Below are 23,691 nucleotides of genomic sequence, written 5' to 3'. Positions count from 1 at the left end.
GGGAGAAAATTTTTGCAATCTACCCATCTGACAAAGGGCTAATATCTAGAACCTACAAAGAATTCAAACAAATTTACAAGAAAAAAACAAACAACCCCATCAAAAAGTGGGCAAAGGATATGAACAGACATTTCTCAAAAGAAGATATGCATACAGACAACAGACACATGAAAAAATGCTCATCATCACCCGCCATCAGAGAAATGCAAATCAAAACCACAATGAGATACCATCTCACACCAGTTAGAATGGCAATCATTCAAAAGTCAGGAAACAACAGGTGCTGGAGAGGATGTGGAGAAATAGGGACACTTTTACACTGTTCGTGGGATTGTAAACTAGTTCAACCATTATGGAAAACAGTATGACGATTCCTCAAGGATCTAGAAGTAGAAGTACCATATGACCCAGCCATCCTGTTACTGGGTATATACCCAAAGGATTATAAATCATGCTGCTATAAAGACATATGCTCACGTATGTTTATTGCAGCACTATTCACAATAGCAAAGACTTGGAATCAACCCAAATGTCCACCAGTGTCAGACTGGATTAAGAAAATGTGGCACATATACACCATGGAATACTATGCAGCCATTAAAAAGGATGAGTTTGTGTCCTTTGTAGGGACATGGATGCAGCTGGAAACCATCATTCTCAGCAAACTATTGCAAAAACAGAAAACCAAACATCTCATGTTCTCACTCATAGGTGGGAACTGAACAATGAGATCACCTGGACTCGGGAAGGGGAACATCACACACCGGGGCCTATCATGGGGAGGGGGGAGGGGGGAGGGGTTGCATTGGGAGTTATACCTGATGTAAATGACGAGTATATGGGTGCTGACGAGTTGATGGGTGCAGCACACCAACATGGCACAAGTATACATATGTACCACACCTGCACGTTATGCCCATGTACCCTAGAACTTAAAGTATAATAATAATAATAAAAAATAAAAAAGGAAATCAGTATTAATAAAAGAAAAATGTAAAAATAAATTCATTCTATAAAATCATAGAAAATATAGAACATCAATGGCTTTATTATTAAGAAAAAAACAATAAATAGTAACTCATCCTTCAAATACAAAAAAGTCAGAGAAATATGTTCTACACTGCTCCCCTTTAGGAAAATGTAAATTAAAACCACAGTAAGATACTGCCGTACACCTGTAAGAATGGCTAAAATGAAAAACACTGATGAGACCAAATGCTGGGCAAGGAAGCAGAAAAACTGAATCTCTCATACATTGCTGATGTGAATGTAAAATGGTACAACCACTGTGAAAAACAGTTCAGCAGTTTCTTTAGAACTAAACGTACAACTAGCATACAACCCAGCAATTGCACTCCTGGACATTTACCTAGAAGTATGCAAACTTATTTTCACATGAAAACCTGTGCACAAATGTTTATATAGCTGTGTTTTAATCATGATAGCCAAAAACTGGCAACAACATAGATGTCCTTCAAGTGAGTGTCTAAACAAATCATGGTACACCCATATCAAGAAATACTACTTGGTGATTAAAAAAAGACTAAACTTATAAACACAGCAACCTGAATGAATCTCCAGGATAGTATCTTGAGAAAGAAAAAAAAAAAAAAAACTCAATCTCCAAAGGTTATGTACTGTATGGTTCCATTTATGTAATATTCTTGAATTGACAAAATAACAGAAATGGAAGATTAGTGATTGTCAGGGGTTTAGGGTTACAAAGTTGTGGGGTAGTAGAGGCAGCTATATAAGAACACAGTGAAGCTTCCTTGCGGGGAGGAAATGTACCTTGACTGTATCAATGTCAATATCCTGGTTGTGATATTGTCCTACAAATTTGAAAGATGTTACCACTAGAAGAAAACTGGGTAAAGGGCATGCAATATCTCTCTGTATTATTTATTACAACTGCATGTGAACCAACAGTTATCTAAATATTTCAAAATTCAATTAAAATGATGAAAAATCAAAACCAGACTCATCTAAGGAAAGCAACATTCATCAAATATGAGGGTAGTGATAGATTTGAAAACATAAAAATGAAACAAAGAATTAATCCAGGTTCTGTTTTTTACACACACACACACACACACACACACACACACACACACACACACACACACACAGAGAGAGAGAGAGAGAGAGAGAGAGAGAGAGAGATAACAAAGCCCTATGCATCAAATTGAAAAGAAAAAATAGAGAATAAAAATAAAGTAAAAAATAGTGGCTGTAATTGCTCACTCTGAGTTGGTGCGACAAGTCAGTTGTTAACTCTGGGCTCCCACCCTCTCCCATCAGGAGAGGCTGCTTTCAAAATTAACCTACTTTTGCATCAGTGGCTGCTATATCACAGATCCTAGAAGAATGCCTGATTTATGATACATTTATGTGTTAATGGGCCTACAAACTAATGTATTGAATGTTTATTATTTGGTTGGAAGGTACTAAGATACACACTTTACTTACACACTTTCATATAATTTTCTCAACAACTACATTAATCTGTTGATGTTATTAACATCAACCTCACTTTCCTGTTAAAAGAAACTGAGAGTGGAAAAGATTGACAAATGTCATGAATGCCCAAAGTCAAAAGGCTTAGTATATGATTTGTAGCTAAGATAATCTGATGGCTAAACCTACCTCCTCTAGAATATCTTATTTATATGGAATACCTTCACACAACTTTCAACTTAGATGGGCATGAAAGAGACAGAAAGAGGGAGAACATCTGCTTTTATATATTTGTAGAGATTTAGGAAAGCTTTTGGTATAAATTTAATAATATGTCAATTTTACTGTAATTAATTCTCTTTTTAATATTATATTCATGTCAATCATATCTTCCTGTATGCAAAATCACTATTATTAATTTGTGGAGATATTTCAAGAGCATTGAAGGTAGAGAGCGGTATGAGGTATTGTTGTTATTCTAATATTTATTATTTAGAATGTTCTCATATTTTGAAGATAAGTTCCAGTCATTAATTATTCCCTGTCATGTTGCCTTGGTTACAATTACTCATAGTAACTGAAGCTGTTGGATGTTGCAGGCTGAAAATGAAGAGTATTGGGTCAGATTACCACTGAGTTACATAAAATGAAAATCTAGTCATCTTCCTGTTTAAAGCTTTCTAAATTCTCCTAAAATATCTTATTAGAAACATATTGCATAAGTAAAATATATATTTGTGTAATTTCCTTATTAAAAATTTCAGTTCAAAATGGTGCCACGTATTCTACTCTAGAGTATCTTGCCTTTTATAAATTCAGCCTCTTATTTAAATACCTTACACTGTACATGTGTTTAAAACGAGTTTCAGTTAGTGTATAATTGCTTAGTAAGTAAGTATTCAGAAAATAGAGTATAAGAAGCAAATATACCACATCATTCCACCATAAGTAATCTGGATATGCAATGCTAGCAAATTATACGTAGCTTGGAGAATAAGTTTCGTTTTGTATTTTCTCCCTCAAGGATGTGGGCTACAAACCATTTTAAAATCCCTAACGTCTATTGAAAAATTATGCATGTATGCCCAGAGGAAATGTAATTAAAGAAAAAAACTATGAAAACACTGTTCATTTTTATATATGTTGAGAAACTTTAACTTTTGTTATTTTTTTTCCTCTTAAGTCCTGTTATCCAAAGAAATGCAAAACAGTTGGTTTACAAGTGTTAGTTAGATCTGTCTCCAATCACCAGCATTATAAGGAGCATTATAAAACAATGTTCTATCCCCATTGTTTTCATGAAATTATTTTTACTCTATAGCTAGAATACTTTTGTGTTTGTGCCGCTGCTCACCTCTCATTTAGTAATGATAGTACCACATTACCTACCTCATAAATTTGTTATAAAAATGAAATAATCGTGAAAACTATATTACACAAAATTTTAACTCTCAGTAGGAATTCATAGTACACATACACTATAAGAATATAATCTGAAAACATGCTTCAGAAAATTTTAGATATCAAGATAGAAAGATTTAATATCATAAGAGCTCAATCAAGGCTGCTGGATAAAAATTGTGGAAAAGATATTTGAATTGAAAATCCTATTATGTGGATACCCAATTGTACAGCCATATGGAAATGGAGGGGCATAATTTCCACATCTTATTTTAGAGGTGAGCCTCCGGGTGCTTGAACAGAGAACTGACTTGTAGCAGAATGCTGACCAGGCTTTGTTTTGTTCTGAGTCTGATCGGTGGTTTGTGAAAAGATTCTTGTCCAAAGTCCATCCAACGTGTTTCTTGTGAACCCTAACCAAAAACATACATTCACTGACAAAAAAGTCCACTTATTCAAAGTCAAGAGTCATGGTAAAATTAACAAAAAATGCCAGCAAATGGACTGTGGGAGATTATGGTACAATATGTGCATCCTTAGATTTGAGGGTGAGGAAGAGAGTTATTGACTGTCTTTACCTCATGGAGAAGCTCTGACAATGGAAACTAGTTTTGAAATTTTGCCAAAGGTAGTAAGATTTTAGCACTTTGCATCTGGGTATGCCATTAGAGTTGCTATCTCAATCATGCACACTACATGCTGTAGTATTCTGTCTTAGTCTGTTTTCTGTTACTATAAAAGAATACCACAGACTGGATAACTTAAAAATAAATTTTCTTGGCTCATGATTTGGGAGACTGGGAAGTCCAAGAACATGGCACCAGCATCTTGTGAAAGTCTTCTCACTGCATCTTAACATGGCAAAAGGGTATCACACAGTAAGAGGAAAAAGTGTGTTTGTCACCTCAGGTCTCTTCTTTTTATAAAGCCCCAAGTCACATCATGAGTGCCCCATCCCAATGACCTTATCTAATTCTAATTACCTCTCAAAGGCTGAAATTCCAATAAACATATTAATGTAGGGATTAAGTTTCTGGCACATAAAATTTTGGAGTCACATTCAAACCATAATATTCCACTCTTGACCCCCCAAATTAATCTCCTTCTCGTGTGCAAAATACATTAATCCATCTCAACAGCCCCAGTCTTAACTCAATCCAGCAGCAGCTCAAAGTCCAAAGTCCAGAGTTTCATCTAAATCAGCTATGGGTGTGCTTAAGGCATGATTAATCCTGAGGAAAACTTTCTTCAACTATCAACCTGTGAAATCAAAACAAGTTACGTACTTTACAACATACAATGATGGGGCAGGCATAGGATAGACATTTCCATTTCAAAAGAGGGAAGGAGGCTAGAAGAAAGGGGTAACTGATCCCAAGTAAGATCAAAACAAAACAGGGAGCACAAATTAAGTTGAAAACCTAAAGAATAATCTTCACTCTATGTGCCACCTCTCAGATACACGGAGATGAAAGTTATGTTCCCAAGTCCTTGGGCAGCCTGACACATGGCTTTACTCAGCTCAACCCACACTTCAGTTCTCCCGGTCTGGCGCTGCACACTGGTAGCTCTGCAGTTCTGAGGTCCCAATAGTGGTCCACTAGGCATGGCCTGGTGGGCCTAGTGGCAGCTCTCACCCCACATTTACTTTTTGTTTACATTTTTAATTTAAATAGCTTTGGGGGTACAAGTGGATTTTTTGACATGGGTAAATTACACAGTGTTGAATTTTGAGGTTTTACTGCACCTGTCAACCAAGTAATGTGCATTATACCTAATGTGTAATTTTTTATCCCTAACCTCCCTGCCACTCTCCTTCTTCTGAGTCTTTAATGTCCATTATATCACTCTGTATGCCTTTGGATATTCATAACTTAGCTCCCACTTAAAAGACATCATTTCATTCCTTTTAATGGGTGAATAGTAGTCCATGGTGTGTGTATGTGTATATGTGTGTGTGTGTGTGTGACACACACACACATATACACATACACACACACACATACCTATATATAGTACATTTTTAAATCAACTTTAGTTGATGGCCACATATGTTGGTTCCACATTGTTGTAGTTGTGAATTGTGCTGCTATAAACACATGTGTACCAGTGTCTTACTCATATAACAACTTCTTTTATTTTGGGTAGATACCCAGTAGTGGGATTGCTAGACCGAATGGCAGATTTACTTTTAGTTCTTTAAGGAATCCCTATAATGTTTTCCATAGAGGTAGTACTAACTCACATTCATACAAGTAGTGAAAAAGTGTTCCTTTTCCTCCACATCCACACCCATGTCTATTGGTTGCCAGTTTTTTAATAATGGCCATTCTTGCAGAAGTTAGGTGATCTCATTGTGGTTTTAATTTGCATTTCACTGATGATTAGTGATGTTGAGCATTTTTTCATATGTGTCTTGGTCATTTTATTGTACATCTTTTTTCAAGAAATGTTTATTTTTGTCATTTGCTCACTTTTTGATGGGATTATTTGTTTTTGTCCTATTGATTTGTTTGAATTCCTTGTATTTTCTGGATAGTAGTTCTTTGTTGGCTTTGTAATTTGGAAAAATATTTTCTCCCATTCTGTGGGTTGTCTATTTACTCTGCTGATTTTATTTCTTTCGCTGTGCAGAAGCTTTTTAGTTTAATTAGGTCCCATTTATTTATTTTTGTTTTTGTTGCATTTGCTTTTGGTGACTATTGGGGGAACCTACCCCTGATAGTTAACGTGGGTTCTTTCCTATTTCATTAAGTGTCGGCTGGTCTGAAAAACAAAGGGAAAGAATAAAAAAAAGAGAAATTTTAAAGCCGGGTGTCCGGGGGAGACATGACATGTCGGCAGGTTCCGTGATGCCCCTGAGCCTTAAAATCAGCAAGTTTTTATTAGCGATTTTCAAAAGTGGGAGGGAGTGTATGAATAGGATGTGGGTCACAGAGATCACATGCTTCACAAGGTAATAAAATACCACAAAGCAAATGGAGGCAGGGCGAGATCACAGGACCACAGGACGGGGTGAAATTAAAATTGCTAGTGAAGTTTCGGGCATGTATTGTCATTTTTAAAATCTTATCAAGAGACAGGGTTTGAGAGCAGACAACCAGTCTGGCCAGAATTTATTAGGCAGGAATTTCCTCATCCTAATAAACTTGGGAGTGCTGCAGGAGACCGGGGCTTATTTCATCCCTTTGTCTTCGACCGTAAAAGACAGTCGTCCCCAAAGCAGCCATTTTAGAGGCCTATCCTCAGGGGTGCATTCTCTTTCTCAGGGATGTTCCTTGTTGAGAAAAAGAATTCAGCAATATTTCTCCTATTTGCTTTTGAAGGCAGAAAAATATGGCTCTGTTCCACCCGGCTCACCAACAGCCAGAGTTTAAGGTATCTCCCTTGTTTCCTGAACATTGCTGTTATCCTGTTCTTTTTACAAGGTGCCCAGATTTCATATTGTTCAAACACACATGCTCTACAAACAATTTGTGCAGTTAACACAATAATCACAGGGTCCTGTGATGACATATATCCTCCTCAGCTTACGAAGATGATGGGATTAAGAGATTAAAGTAAAGACGGGCATAGGAAATCAGAAGTGTATTGATTGGGGAAGTGATAAGTGTCCCTGAAATCTTCACAATTTATGTTCTTCTGCCATGGCTTCAGCCAGTCCCCCCATTCAGGGTCCCTGACTTCCCGCAACAGGTGACCCCACATTTCTTCCCAGCATTGCCCTAGCAGGGACTCTGTGGTGGCTCTATGTCTGCAGCAAATCTCTACTTTGTTCCCCAAGCTGTTTGCAACATCCTTTGAAATCTAGGTGGAGGCTGCCATGACCCCTCTTGGATTCTGCATACCTGCAGAATGATCACCAGATAGATGCTGCCAACTTTTATGATTGTACTTTCCAGAGTGGAGACTGGAGCCACATTTGGGGCTGCTTCAGCCACAGGTAGCTGAGGAGCACTACACTGAAATGCAAGGAGCAGCTAGCCCATTTTCCAAAACCATTCTGCCCTTTTAGAATTCTGGACTTGTGATGAGAAGACAGTTTTAAAAATCTCTGAAATGCCTTCTGAGTCTTTCTCCCACTGTCTTGATCCCTTTTGTCCATACTAATCTTCTTAGAAAACAGACACTGGACCACATTCTTGGTTCTGCTGAAAAACGTTTTCTTTGTCTACCACATGGCCAGGCTGTTAATCTTTCAAATTTTCATGCTCTGTTTTGTCTCTCATCTTACTATAAGTCTTTAAAAGTGGCCATGCAGTAGGCTGAATGCTTTGCTGCTTAGATATTTCCTTCTGCCATATAACCTGGATTATTGCCCTTAAATTCTGCATTCTATAAAGCCCTTGGGCCTGAGCACATGTCAGCCATGTTCTTTGAGACACAACCACAAAAGTAATTTCAAAAAAGTTGCAGAATTCCCCTAGTCTTCTCATTGAGCCATTAACAGAATTGCCCGTAATGCTTAATTTGTGGAAATACAGTCCTTTTCTAGTCTGTTCCTTCAAATCACTCCAGCCTTTACCAGTTTCCAAGCCACTTCCACATTATCAGGTTATTTGTTATAGCAACAACTCCACCTCTCTATACCAATTTTCTTAGTCTATTTTCTATTACGATAGCAGAATACCACAGACTGGATTATTTATAAAGAAAATAAGTTTATTTAGTTCACAGTTCTGTGGACTGGGATTCCCAAGAGCATAGTGCCAGCAATTGGTGATGACTTCCTCACCACATCATAACATGGCAGGGGGCATCGCATGGTGAGAGGGCAAGAACATGCCTGTCAGCTCAGATCTTTCTTTCTCTTCTGATGAAGCCCCACTCTAATGATCTTATTGAATCCTATTTACCCCTTGAAGACCCTACCTCCAATCAGCATATGAATTTGGGGATTAAGTGTCCAGCGCATGAAATTTGGAGGGCATATTCAAATCATAGCACAGTTCTTTGTGCTTATCTGCACTTAATTCTAAGCTAAAGGATTTTCTGGAATCAGGACCAAAATAGTCTCAACCACCTATCATTGTAATGTAATCAGAGATGGTACCACAAATTTTTCTGATTCCACCCATTCTTCTTCCTATATTCCAAACCATCTCCTTTTCATTTCACAAAAGACCCTTACCAACTGGTCTGGGAAACTCAGCCCCCATTGGATCCAAATATTCAGTAGGAAAGGATATAATGACTTTGGGGTTAGTTTTGAAGTGTTTCTTTCCAAGACTTAAATAAGTTTTAGACTCTCAAGGAAATGGCTACTCCCTTGTTCATCTCTCCATGTGGCGGTGGGGAGAAACAGTTTTTTTACATGTGTTTTGTATTCTCTACTGTATCATCTTTTTTTTTTTTTTTTTTGACAGAGTTTCACTCTTGTTGCCTGTGCTGGAGTGCAATGACTCGATCTTGGCTCACTGCAACCTCCGCCTCCTGGTTTCAAGCGAGTCTACTGCCTCAACACTCTGAGTAGCTGGGATTACAGGCATGTGCCACCATGCCCACATTTTTTGTATTTTTAGTAAAGACGGCTTTGACTATCTTGGCCAGGCTGGTCTTGAACTCCTGATCTCAGGTGATCTGCCCGCCTCAGCCTCCCAAAGTGCTGGGATTACAGGCATGAACCCCTGTGCCCGGTCATCATCTATTTTTTATAACATTTCTACAAGAGAGATATTTCTACAAGAGAGATATTGCATGAGTAAAATGAAACTTAGAGAAATTTAACTATTTGCCTCAAATTGCGCAATCAAGACTTGACTATAGATGTTATAATGGCAAATCAATGAGAATTTCTATGCATACATGTAATTTTTTATTCTAAGAATGATAACTGGAAATAATGAAAGCAAAAACTACCTATAAGATAATGAGAAAATTTTTATTCCAAATTATATTTAAACTATATTTAACACTCTCACTGAACACTGTAGATTTGATGAAGTGCTTTACAATATTGTACTATCAGTTTTTCATATTATTCTCTCTGAGTGAAACCTTTCCTTCATATCATTGTCCCCCTTTAAACAGTATATGTGACTTAGCAAGACCTTTTTAAAAAATCTTTATTCCTAAAATGTGTTTTAAAAAAGTTTATCTCCTTCCTTTCTCATCCAAAGAACATTTAAAATAAATCAATTTTCTTTAATTTGCTTCAAAGAACAAAGGCTCTTTATGATAAGATCAGATTAACTTTCATTGAATCTCTATTTCTAACCAGGTATCCAGAGATTTAAAGAAAATAGAGATAAAACAAAGAAGTCCTAAAATTTCTGTCTAGTAGAGTGAATGTTCTCTGTAGTAATAGATTTTTTCGTATTCTTGTAAATAGAATTGGAGAAAAAAAGTGTAAATATAGAGCATTTCATTTGAGTATTAATAGATGCCAAACGAAAATGGCAACTGACTTCCCTTTATAGTGCCACTCCAAAAGCTGTCACTTGAGTAAATATCAGGAAAAAGGAAAGAAAAAAGAAAGAAAACTTTCTCATCCAAGCAACAAGCATGTTCACCCTAAACTAACTTGATCTTTCCTATTAACTAAATAATTTTAGAAATGTTATAAAGAAGAAAGAGGCAGGACTTCTGGCTATGGACAAATGAGGAGATTGGCAAATTTTCCCTTCCAATTAACAATGATAAAATGGAATAAAGTTAATGAAAACATCCATTTTTATGCTCTTTTAATTGATCAAAGATGATTTTTGAGAAGCTCTTCTGCTTTAGAACTGCTTCACTTTGGGTAATGACAGTGCGAATTTGTAGTGCTCGTGCCTGTGGCTACTCCTCACAGCTCTATTTGGAGTGATAAAGAATTCTCCTAGGCAATGGCATTGTTGATGAAATAGACAATCTTTGTGGTTTAGAAGTGGGGAGGAATAGTGATTCTACTTGCTTGAGGTTGTGCTCATTGTTGAGGCATAGATATGCTTGTTTAAGGCATGCAAGGTAGAAACCATAGAGGGCCCAAACTCTCCATGTACTCTTACTCAACTCTGTGTGTAGTCATGAAGGATACTTGAAAAGAACCAATGGAAAGTAAAAGAGATATCAGATTGTAAAAAAATACCCTGAAGTCTGAATGTATATCTCTAAATGCAAATAGATGTACGAAAAGCTTTACTGGCTCAAGACTCTTGAGAACAATTTCTCTCAAATCATTAGCTTGCCACCTAATTATACAGACACAGAAGTGACTGCTAGAACATTTGGCTTACATTTAAGCAAGAATTAAAAACAGAACAAAATATGGACAGACAAACAAAAACTTAACATGGGCATTAGGGAGTACAAACCATGGAGGAGACAGATCTCATAGATTTAGCACAGGTAAATCTAAACCCTAAAACAAACAAATAAAAAATACAACAAACAAACAAACAATCCTAGCAAATTCATGAAAAGGTAAAACAAAACATCAATTTATAAGGACAAAAATAGAATTCAGAGTTCCTATGATATGCTGTCTATAAAAAATTGAGACTTCCAAAGATACAGGACAGTTAAGGAGGGAGAAACAGTCAGTAGATATCAGTTTTATCCAATAAAGACTTCAGAAAAGCTATGAAAAGTAAGTTTAAAATTAGAAGAAAATTATGTCTAAAAAGTTAATAGTGTAATAACAGTGAATCAACAAACATAAAACAAAATAAGGATAGATAAATTATTTGAAGAGGACCAAATGGAAATCATGGAGTTTAGAAAAATGCAATTGAAATTTAGAAAATTCAGAAGAGCACAGCAGCAGATTTGAGGTGGCAGAAAAATTAGTGAGTCTGAAGGCAGATCAATACAAACTATTCAACTGAAGAAAAAACACAGAAGATAAATTAAAGAAAAATGAGCAAAGCCTTAGAAATCAGTGTAATACCATAAAGTATATCAATATATGTATAAAGAAAATCTCAAAGCAGGAGAAAGAGACAAAAAATTGAAAAAATAATAGCTGACACATTTCCAAATTGATGAAGACATTTCCGTATACTTTTGAATATAAAAAATAAACCCTAACTCCTTGGTAGAATAAATACACAAAGAGACATACCTAGATGTATCAACCTGTTCAAAACAAAACATCAGGTCTTGAAAGCACCAAGAATAAAACAGCCCATTACTTATACATTGGATTACCATCTGAAACAATGGAGCACACAAAACAGTGAAATGACATATTCAAAGTTCTAAAAGCAAAACAAACCCACTTTGAAAATAAAGAATTCTCTCTCTAGCAAAACTCTTCTTTAAAAATGAAGGCAAGGTAAGGATACTTGGAAATAAACAAAGGCTAAGATAGTTAGTTCATAGCAGACCTTCCTTTGAATACTAAAGTCTACGAGACCTAAAAGAATTGTTATCAGATAGTAATTTGAACCCACAGAAATAAACAATCTCAGAAGTGTTAAATATGCAGATTAACAAAAAGCAGTACATATGTGTTTGTTTATTTCTTCTCTTAACTTCTTTAAAATATATGACTGATTAAAGCAATAATTACACTACTGTATTATGTGGCTAATAATTAAAGAAAGTAAAACCAGAGCAAGGTGAAGAGAGGAAATAATAGAGATTAGAGTAGATATCCATGAAATTAAGAAAATACAATATACAAAGTTAATTAAACAAAAATTTGTTCTTGGAATATGTCGACAAAACTCACAAACCTTAGCTAGACTGACTGAGAAGAAAAGAGTGAAAACACAAACTACTAAAAGGAGAAACAAAACTAGAGACATCACTACCAACCCTACACAACTGAAAAGGATATAGGTGGATATAATTAACAACTTTATGACAATAAATTGGACAACCTAGATAAAATAGACACATTCCTATGAAGGTAGCAACTACTAAAATGACTCAACACAAAGCACAAAATCTGTTAGACCCATATAACATGTAACAAAATTAAACTTGTAATTAGAAATAGTCCCCTTCAAATAAGCCCAGGTTCAGGTAGCTTCATGGTTAAATTTTATGAAATATTTATAGAATAAGCAATACACAATTAGTCTTCAAAACTTTTTGAAGAAGGGGGACTACTTTCCAACTTATTCTAGGAAGTCGGTATTATTCTGAGACCAAATCTAGACAAAAGACATGACAGAAAATGAAACTAAAGATAAGTATTCATCATAAAAATTACGCAAAAATTCTTAACAAGGACCAGGGTAGCACTTCACGCCAGTAATCCCAGCACTTTTAAGGCAGAGGTGAGAAGATAGTTTGAGGCTGAGAGTTTGAGACCAGCCTAGCCAACATAGAAAGCTCCTATTCTATAGAAACATTAAAAAAAAAAAAAAAAAAATCAAGCATGGTGGTGTGTTCCTGTGGTCCCAAATACTTGAAAGGCTGAGGTGGGAGATTTGCTTAAGCCCAGGATGTTGTCTGCAGTTAGTTATGATGGCACCACTGCACTGCAGCCTCTGTGAGAATGTGAGACCCTCTCTAAAAAAAAGTACAAACATTAAAAGTAAGGAAAACTAAAATTCTTAATATAATATCAGCAAAATATCAATTAATTGTTAAAAAGATTGTACACTATGATGCTGTGATTTGTCTCAGAGATGGACGCTTGACTAACATCTGAAAACTAATTAATGACTTCATCATATTAATATAATAAATCATGTTTGGTAAATTTTTTTCTATAATAAACCAAATAGTAAATATTTTAGACTTTGCAGTCCATGTGATAGCTGTTAGAAATTATTCAGCTATGCTGAGTAAGTAAATGGGCATGTCTATGTTCCAGCAAATATTTGTTTACAAAAGTATTTACTCACAGGTGGAAGGCAGAACTTGGAACATGATTTGTGTTTGCCAATCCTAGGAGAAAAAAGGAAGGAAAACAACATAATCATCTCAAAAGGAAAAAAAATGTCAAAATCCATTATCTTGTCATGATAAAAACTCACAAGAATTTAGGAAGATGAGTGGGACCCATTGGCACAATGGATAACATGTCTGACTAAGGATCAGAATATTCCAGAAGTTAGGAAGAGAAGGGAACTCCATCAACCAGCTAAAACATGGAAAACCCACAGTAAACACCATGGTAAATGGTGAAAGACTGAATGTTTTCCCCTTAAGATCAGGAACGGGACAGTAATGCCCACCCTCACCAACTTTATTCATCAAGGCACTGCTAGTTCTTGCCAGTAAAATAATGTATCCCCTAACCCTTATCTGCCTCAAAAACCAAAAAGCTATCCATATTGGGAGGTAAAATTATCTTTATTCACAATCATATAAACTAACGTAAAACTTAGTATACAAGTTTAAAGTTAAACTTTAAATCACAAGGTAGAAAATATTTGAAAAGTAAAAGTGCCTATATCACAAAAAAATAAGTAGTATTAGAATAAATGGTGTCCAAATGGTGACTACTTTTTTGCTCACTCTTATCCATGATTGCAGAGGAAGCAAGGGTGTCATGACAATGAGGCATAAATACTACAGCCTAGTCAGAAACAACATAGTTGTAGATGCTGCGTCAAGTGAACTCCAAAACTGAAATAAATAGTGTTTTGAAAATATTAGAAGTTCATTTTGTTGATCCTCAAATAAGCAATTACTCAAAACTGAAACTGAATGCAAAGCTTTGCTCACTGGTGTGGAGTAATCGTTTCTTCTTTGTCCCCTAATTTCTCTCTTCCCTCTAGTCCAAATTTAGCTGCTTGAAGAAAAAAGATCAAGGGTTTAGCCAAAATCCCTGTTTCCCCAATAGGACTGACAGCCATACACATCCATCTGAATAAGCTGGGGAATTTGGGGGAGGTGAGATACTCAAACACATATGGCTCTGTTGATGTAGGCACACACATCCCCATCTTGTGCAGCAGAGGTGCCTGAATTCAACTGATAGGATTTGAACAAATTTCACAGTACAGGAAGAAAGCAAAGACGATGTTGTCAGTACAGCCAGCTTTCAGCCAACTTAATGTACTATTGTTATGACTTCCTCTGCTAAATGCACATTTGGCTTTGACTTAAATACTTTTACTATGAATACTCAAAACCCTAGATGGGATTATCCTGATCTGGAAAGGTTGCATGGAGAATAGTACTAATAATATCAGCACATCACATCCCAAATTACCTTTGAGATAAAGGACTCTGTGATGGATGATTTTGCTGATTGGCACCTATGACAAACTGAGGCAAACCTGGAAGCACTCATTAATTTAATACTGCTTAAACATGGCTACAAGGTATACAGCAACTGAAAAGTACCTATTAGTGTTCTACTGAAGTAAAACTGAAGTAGAAGTAGAAGTGAAGGAGAACACTAATAAAGCAATAATTATAATACTATATTATATAGCTAATACTTAAAGAAAGCAGAATCCCTAACTTACATGGGTCTCGTGAGTCTGTGACCTGATATTCTCCATTTAGGGAGGGCCAACTGAAATTCAGTGACTAACAAGATAAGACGAGACAAAAATACTTCTCCTGTCAAATGGAAGTTCAGGAATAAACAGGCCTCCAGTAGCATGACAGCATTACATGAAAAAGTAATGGTTAGGTCTTTGTGGGACAATGTTAGACCATTCTGCCATCTGAAGCACCAGTATCATTTCAGTAAAACCACCAATTCACAGAAGTCTTCTTAATTGTTTGGAGCTGGTTCACTGATGCATTAGCTATGCTGAAAACTGATTACATGTACTAAGTTACTGTAGCTGTAACTCAGCGCTTGCTATTCAGAACTGAAAAGGTATGTGGTAACTTCATTCAGTGGGTAGAAGTAAGTAATTTTTAATAACCCTGGCTGGTGCTTCCCTTGATGGAGTTTGTTTGTTTTACTTATTCCTGGGATATTTCTTGCAATCTGTTTTGTTTTAAAATTAGAAAACTACAAACTAGCAGATTAAAAACAGATAAAACTATCTGAATGACTCATGCAGGTGCTCATGGTAAGTGTCCATTCCTTGATGAGACTAACTGAAATCAAGCTGCTGATGGAGACTGCAATACCTAGAATGCCACCATTGTTGCCTGGATCCATCATCATACAGCACATGGAAATATCTCCACAATTATAGACTAGGGAAAAAGTAAAAGATTCTGTTTCTGATGCAGGGGCAACCATTGCATACCAGATTTGTGAGTCTTGCCAAAGTTCGCTGAGTCCACCTCACTTAGTATTCCAGGTCCATACACCTTTGTAAGGAAGTTTGGCCACTGAATGAGTATGTCTCCAGAAAAAGATCATTTTCTCTTGGCTGCTCCATGGGTTATCATAAAATAAAAAAAGAGTGATAAATGGACTTATTCTAAAAATTCAGGTTTCTGTCCTGACCATTCCTGGGTAGGATGGTTCATTCTTTCTTCTAATGACAAATCCAGGTTTGCCTGATGGATGCAGTTTTAGTGTGGTAGCCCATCCAAGACGGGTCCTAGGAGAGAGAACTTTAATTCTGACTTAGCCACCTAAAGTTTTCAGTTGGGTTGACATAGGCCTTCACTGTAAGGCTAATAATCACTTAGCTGATTACTACACTGCTCACCAAAGTTACCCACATGGAGCAAACTCAGGAATATAATATATTTCTGTAATTTTATACATTTTTTTTCCTCTTGTATGTGAACATTCCCAGTGTAAATCCTGAGTGTAAGGAAAGGTTGATTGAAAAATATAGTACAGTCATAGCTATTATAAAGAGCTGTGCCTAGATTTTGGTAATGGAGGGGAAATAACAACCTAGGAACTGGAGGAGGGAGCATCTCAGATCCTGGAAGCTGTTGGGGTCAGGGGAAGAGACATTTATAATCTTTGCCTTTCAAAACTTTATGAACCTTCCTTATGAAGTAAAACACTCTGTGTAACTCTCCAAAACTATTGAAAGCACCTTAAATGTAGCTAGGTTTGTGGTCAAGAAAGGGTTAATTTAGAAGGCCTGGGTGACTCAAACCTTACACATTACAAAGAAAGGCCTGTGTCCAAGAGAATCCTTTGGCAGGATCCTGAGCGATAACTGCTAAGCCCTTGGAATATTCTGCTTGATAGAAATGCTTTTGTATGCCCTAATCAGTTGAGGTTGTCCTAACATGGTGATTTACAGTGAAAGACTCTTTTTTTCTCTGGAGGGGATGAGTATCTGAGGTTAGTTGCATAGGCACTGCATGCCTGTGTGACTGACTGATCTTCAATAATATCCCTTTACTGCAAGGCATGTGTTGGCAACACTTCCAACATTAGACAATGCTGCTGGAAGAATTAAGATCATCCTCATGAAACTCTACTGGGAGGGGACATCTCAAAACTTGGCCCTGTTTCCTTTGTACCTTGCTCCACGAGCCTTTCCCATTGCTGATATTGACTGGTATCTTTTCACTGTAATAAAATCATAATATTGAGTAAAACAAGTTTCTTTTTTTTTCTTTCTTTCTTTTTTTTTAGTTCTATGAGTCATTATACTGAATCATTGAGCCTAGGGGTGGTCTTGAGGTCCTCTGATACAGTGTACCATCCCCTGCTAGAGGCCTCTTACCATGCTCTAATTGCTGTTCCCCTGAACATTACTGGGGAGTCAAAAGAAAAGATTAGGCGGTGGTCCCAGTTCTTGTACCTTCAGGCAAAACATGCCACAGCTCCTACAGATGTCTTCTCCCACTCCTATAGCTAGTAATTTCATGGGGTGGAGGAATCACTTGGCTTGTGGTATGGACAAACATGACAGATTGTACAGACTGACCTAAGACACTTCATACAAACAAGAACTTAACTCAATTATTTGAAGTAACTATGATGCCTAAGGACAACCAGCTAGTCAAATGCATCCCAAGACTGACGTAAGTCACACCCGGAGGGACCTCACAATTTTAAACAATACTTTCTTGCCAGAGACACCATGTGCGCTCCTCGGATTATACTTCTTATGTGGAAGTCAGCCATTTTCTTGCCAAAACACAGTAACTTTCGCTATAGGGGTGGTCATAAGAGACCTTCAAGGGTTTAAGAAAACAACAACATGCATCATGTAATCCTGGATGACTGCAGAGATCTCCCAGAGGCATAATAGACTCAACATTTTTGCAGGCTCTGTGGTGATATATATTTTTCAAATGAATAAAAAGGTGGTGCAAAATGTGTTCCTGACTTTCGCTGAAGTGAATAATGACACCACTTGAGCCATGGAAATCATTCAGGTCTGACTCTACTCACTGAACAAGGGTTGTTACGAATAATAGAATTGCCCTAGATTTCCTCCTTGTAAGCCAAAGAGGAGTCACACATTCATTAATACATCCTGTTACATCTGAATTAATTCCTGGACCAAGAGGTAATTTCAATATAGAAAGACCACGTGGCATTTACAGGTAGACCTTGATGGATTATGATATTTGATTAGCGGGCTTATGCTGGGTCCCGAGGCCATGGCTGAGATCAATGCTGCAGATTAACCTTATCTTGCTGATTCTAGTCCTATTTGTTTTAAACTTAGTTACTATATGAGAAAAAATGAACAGTTATGGTCCCAGCTTCTGTTGGTCAGATTAGAGTGGTCAACAGATTGATATAATCATGGAAAACTTCATCAAAACTTAAATAAGTGTCAAAACTAAGGATGGATATTATTAAGAGACAATTTTCCATGTTTGTTTTTATCTTTTCAGTGCATCTAGCAAGTCAGGCACTAATTGCTCTTTGTTAAGGACTATCTTTCCAATGTTGTTTGTAAGTATAACAGCTTTGGAAGAAGATAGTGTTCCCCACTGGAACGAAAGGAAAACATGCTTGTTGACCATTATGAAGATTCTAGTTCCCTAAGCCCAGGGCTGCCTGACAGCATGTGCAGCAGGTATCCAACTCATGCCCATCCATGTCATTCAGGTGAGGTGAGAGGAAGTCAAGCAAATATGCCGGCGTGTATGCCGCCTTTTATGCAGTAAGTGATACAGACCTTTGTCTCTCACCTAGGAGCCTTTTGTCTTCTACTAGCATCTATGAAAATATGACAGACTAATTTGTTAGCTTGTAAGTAAGATAAAGTATCAGACCATTCACAGCAACAACACACAGAGCAGGAGTAATTCTGCTTGGGATCATTCAAAATATACCCTCCATGGCTATCATAAAAAATCACTTTTGAACAGCTCCTGGGAAGGTGTTTTGTCAAATTCAAAAGAACATAGGCTTTGGAATCAGAAGGATCAGAAAAGAAAATACAGGCTCACTATTTGAACATTATAATAATGTCCATAGTGTAAATATATTATGATGAATAAATGTAATTGCATTAATAATAAAGCTATTATTTAGCACCTGGCCTAATAAAATCAATTGATGATTTTTTAAATATTTCTAAAAGAGTTGGAAACTAAATTGAGAGGCACATAAAGAAAATGAGCACAAATAAAAACATTAAATAGAGTACATGTATAAGTCACATGCTTATTTAAGGAATAAATTGAAAATAAAGCAAAAGTAAAAACAGAAAAAAGCTATAATTACATCATATAGAATAATTGTTAATATTTTAATGTATGTTCTTTTTAATGTAATTTTTAATAGTATATTTTAGAAAATACAGCGTGTTTTGCATCCTAAAGTAGAAGCAGCTTGATATTGGTTCCGGTGAATTTATTTTCAAGAAAGAAAATATGTTAATATCACAATCCAGAAAGCTTGGCTGTTGAATTTTTGTTGAATCTACTAGTTAGGAACATAAATGGAACATTCATAGAGACTTTTCTTTAGCCCAACCATCTGGACACTTGCTGTATTTTGATTGAAAGCAAAAAAAGCCCATTTGACTAAAACTTATAATACACTTAAATTCCAGGCTTCTATAGAAAGAAAACCAGAGATAAAATAACATGTAAAAACTGTGAAAAAAAAGTCATTGTTGCATCAAAAAATTCCATTAATTATAGTAATTATCTATGATTGGAACTCTTAAAACATCTGCAGTGAAACAAGTGGCTATGCTTCAACATGCTCATTTCGTATTTCAATCACTGAAATATAGCTATTGTTAAAGAATTAGTTGGAAGTCATTAAGAAAGTAACTTGCAAAAAACCCATTCTGCCATATGAGAAAGACAAAATTGAAGAACTAATAAAAGAAAATGTGCCCAAACATTATGATCTCCATCATTAAATATAAATTAGTATAAAAATGAAGAACATCCAGTTGACAATTAACTTCAATTGTATTTCTTTATTTACATATTTAGATCATTAATTCTATTAGCTAATTAAAGTCTGCAATAATGTAATTGTAATGAATCCTCATTCAGTGAAGCGAAAACTATTGATTTATTCAATGAACATTTTGTCAGGTAACTTCTATGTGTTCAGCAATGGGGTTGTCATCATAGGTATGGAGAAAACGTGGTAATGCTTCCAATTCTAATGATTTATTTGAATCACTGTAAGTTTGGAATCAAAATACCTTCAAAACTGAGAATGCATATTGAAAACATCAAAGGTATATCACACGATTTTTTTGTGTGTGATACTATAAAATTATAATAGAAAACAACTTACAATATACAATTTAAAATATATTATTAAATTGAAAGAATGAACAAATACTATGTGCATCATCTCAATGGATAAAATAAAGAACGGTAAATATATTAAATGAGAAGAGTACATTACACATGGGTTGTGGGGCTGTAGGTAAATCTATTATTTGTGCCTTTCCAATTTCTAAAATTGTAGCAATGTACAACTATTTATTTTGTAATCTAAGGTGCTTGTTTTTTTTTTTTTAATTTATTTTTGTTTTTTTTTGAGACGGAGTCTAGCTCTGTCACCAGCCTGGAGTACAGTGGCACGATCTCGGCTCACTGCAACCTCCACCTCCCGGGTTCAAGCGATTCTCCTGCCTCAGCCTCCCTAGTAGCTGAAACTGCAGGCGCGAACCACCACACCCAGCTAATTTTTGTACTTTTAGTAGAGACGGAGTTTCACTATGGTGGCCAGGATGGTCTCGATCTCTTGACCTTGTGATCCGTCTGCCTCAGCCTCCCAAAGTGCTGGGATTATAGGTTGAGGTACTTATTTTTAAAAGAACAAAAAGTCTTATATCCCATTTTCTCATGTTTGTGTTATATTGAATAAAGTAATATAGTTAATGCTAATATACAAGTATAATCAAAACAGAAAGACTCAAATCAGATGACATGGCTTTTATTCTGGGTCTTCCATTAATCCTGAGCACAAGATTTTCGGCCTGTTTTCCTCTACTTGTATTTTGATTGATTTTGACTCTACTAACTCTATAATCTTTTTCACCTCTAAGAAAATAATTATTATTGTTAAATTATCTAGGAGTCATAATGCCAGACTATTTCTAAAGCATATCTTTGGGGAAGAACGAAGCAATCTAAATTGGGGAGGTGCTGTCTTCTATAAATCAGACAAATGGATTAAGACCAGGGCTACTTCATCTTACTTATATACTTGCTTCTAAAGATCTGTGTATACATTGAATTAGTCCAAATGTTTACCCATGTAATGTTAAAAATATTTTCTCTGTATTTCACAGGATTTTCCTTTCTTCATGGGATAGGACCTTCCTTCCTTGCACTGCCTTACTTCCTTCTTCCGTGATTTTACTTACGTCCTTCCTTCCTGACGTCTTTCTTTCTTCGGCTTTCTTTTTCTTTCTTTCTTTCTCTTTCTTTCTTCTTTCGTTCTTTCTTTCTTTCTTTCTTTCTTTCTTCTTTTTTCTTTTCTTTCTTTCTTTCTTTCTTTCTTTCTTTTTCTTTCTCTTTCTTTCTGTTCTTTCTTTCTTTCTTTCTTTCTGTTTTTCTCTTCTTTTTATTTATTATTTTTTTTTATTTTTCGGAGTCTCGCTCTGTCGCCCAGGCTGGAGTGAGTGACCCAGTCTCGGCTCACTGCAAGCTCCACCTCCCAGGTTCACGCCACTCACCATTCTCCTGCCTCAGCCTCCTGAGTAGCTGGGACTACAGGCGCCCGCCACCGGGCTCGGCTAATTTTTTATATTTTTCGTAGAGACGGGGTTTCACCGTGTTAGCCAGGATGGTCTTGATCTCCTGACCTTGTGATCCGCCCGCCTCGGCCTTCCAAAGTGTTGGGATTACAGGCGTAAGCCACTGCACCTGACCTTCACATTGACTTTCAATTGGATATAGCTCTCAGACTTTTAGCAGTAAGTTTTAGACCCTTTATATTTCCATTCAGTTATATTAAGTGGTGAAGAAATCTATGAATAAACAATTCAGAATAATGAAGCCCTTAACCATTTCAGCGAGGTCTATTAAGAGCGATCTGCTTTGATAAATGAAAAAAATATTAGTAAAATATTCATCTCAGTAGTTATTTGTTTAATGGCTAATACAAAATGGAGTTTACTGCTTTGATAAAATAAAAATTAGAATTTTTGTCTATAAACCCCTACTTTTGGAAGATATTTAGTATTTTAAATTATTAGGACTCTGACGTGTGTTTTCCTTGATTGAATAATTCATTTATTCATTGAGGAAATATTTTATTGGAAACCTACCATGTGCCAAGTACTATTCCAGATGCCGAGTTAAAGAACTATTCCAGATACCAATAGTGAAAAAAAAAAAAAAATACTGTCAACACTACATCCACAAAAAATCAGTGCCTTGATAAAGCTTATATTTAAATGATTCATGAAGAAGAAAATATATGTAAATTGTGCAGTATATTTTTAATGATAATTTCAAAGGAATTACATAGCACAAAAGAGAAAAAAGGAATTAAGGTGCAGTTATGAATAGGGTGGTATCAAAGAAAGACTCACTGAGAAAGTGACCCATTTAGGTGGTGGAAGGTACAAATAAAAAGGTTGAAAGTCGATGTGTCTCCTGCAGGTTCTGACAACAACAAATTGGACTCTGTGGCTGTTAAGCAGTGCCAGGAATCAGGGAGAGTAGCAGGAGATGGGGTCATAAAGGGAACAGGGCAGATTGGGTGATGAGAGATCCAAAGGGTAAGGAAGCATTGAGCTTTAGGAGCAACTGTGAGTCTTAAGGAGACCTTGGTTTTATTCAGTGATAGGGAAACCACAGCAAATTTTGATCACAAGAGTAGTATCAACTGACTCCACTTGGACCACATGAAAACGAGGAAGGAGAATACTACAGCAACCTGGAAGCCGGTGAAAAATGATGGCAACACTATCTAAGGTGGTAAAAAAATTGGTGAAGTGAAGCTCATTTGGAACTATTGCGGAGGTAAATGTATTTGCAGAGACAACATGAAAAATCATGAACCACTCCATGGGTTTTGCCCTGTGCAAATGGAAGCAAGGGAAGAAGGTAAAGAGTAAGTTACATTTTTTTTTTCTTTAAACCAACACTTTTAAACACAACTGTAAAATGAATAAAAATATGTAACTTCTCCTGCCATACCTCATGCATCATGTCGGGACAAGCAGTCAAAGTTCCTGAATCAATAATCATTTTGATTATACTGTTCCAGAGAAACAATGTATAAAAACATATTCCAGTGCAATTTCTATGTAATCTGTTCCTCCTGTCCCATCAAGTGTGACAGTGTATTATTATGTATTGACAGAAAACATCAATATGGATGATGTTAGACAGTGGGAGGAAAGCATTTTTGTGTGCTAGTTTTGTCTTTATAATAACAGCATTGATCTTTATTTCAGCTAACCTGTTTTCAGCAACTCACAGCTAATTTACCCATATCTACATTGGTATGAGCAATAATATGGTGAATGTCAGATGGGATCTGCAATTCATAGGAACAGCTCCGCAGCCTAATGATTTTTCTCAAATGTGAATTAATTATTAATCTGATTTGTCCTTCTTTGTTCAGAGCTCTGCAAATGTTAGTAAATCAGGGTCTGCTCAAACTTT

This window comes from Rhinopithecus roxellana, chromosome 12 (assembly GCF_007565055.1).
Source record: "Rhinopithecus roxellana isolate Shanxi Qingling chromosome 12, ASM756505v1, whole genome shotgun sequence".
NCBI lineage: Eukaryota > Metazoa > Chordata > Mammalia > Primates > Cercopithecidae > Rhinopithecus > Rhinopithecus roxellana.
Note: the sequence above shows the minus strand (reverse complement) of the source record.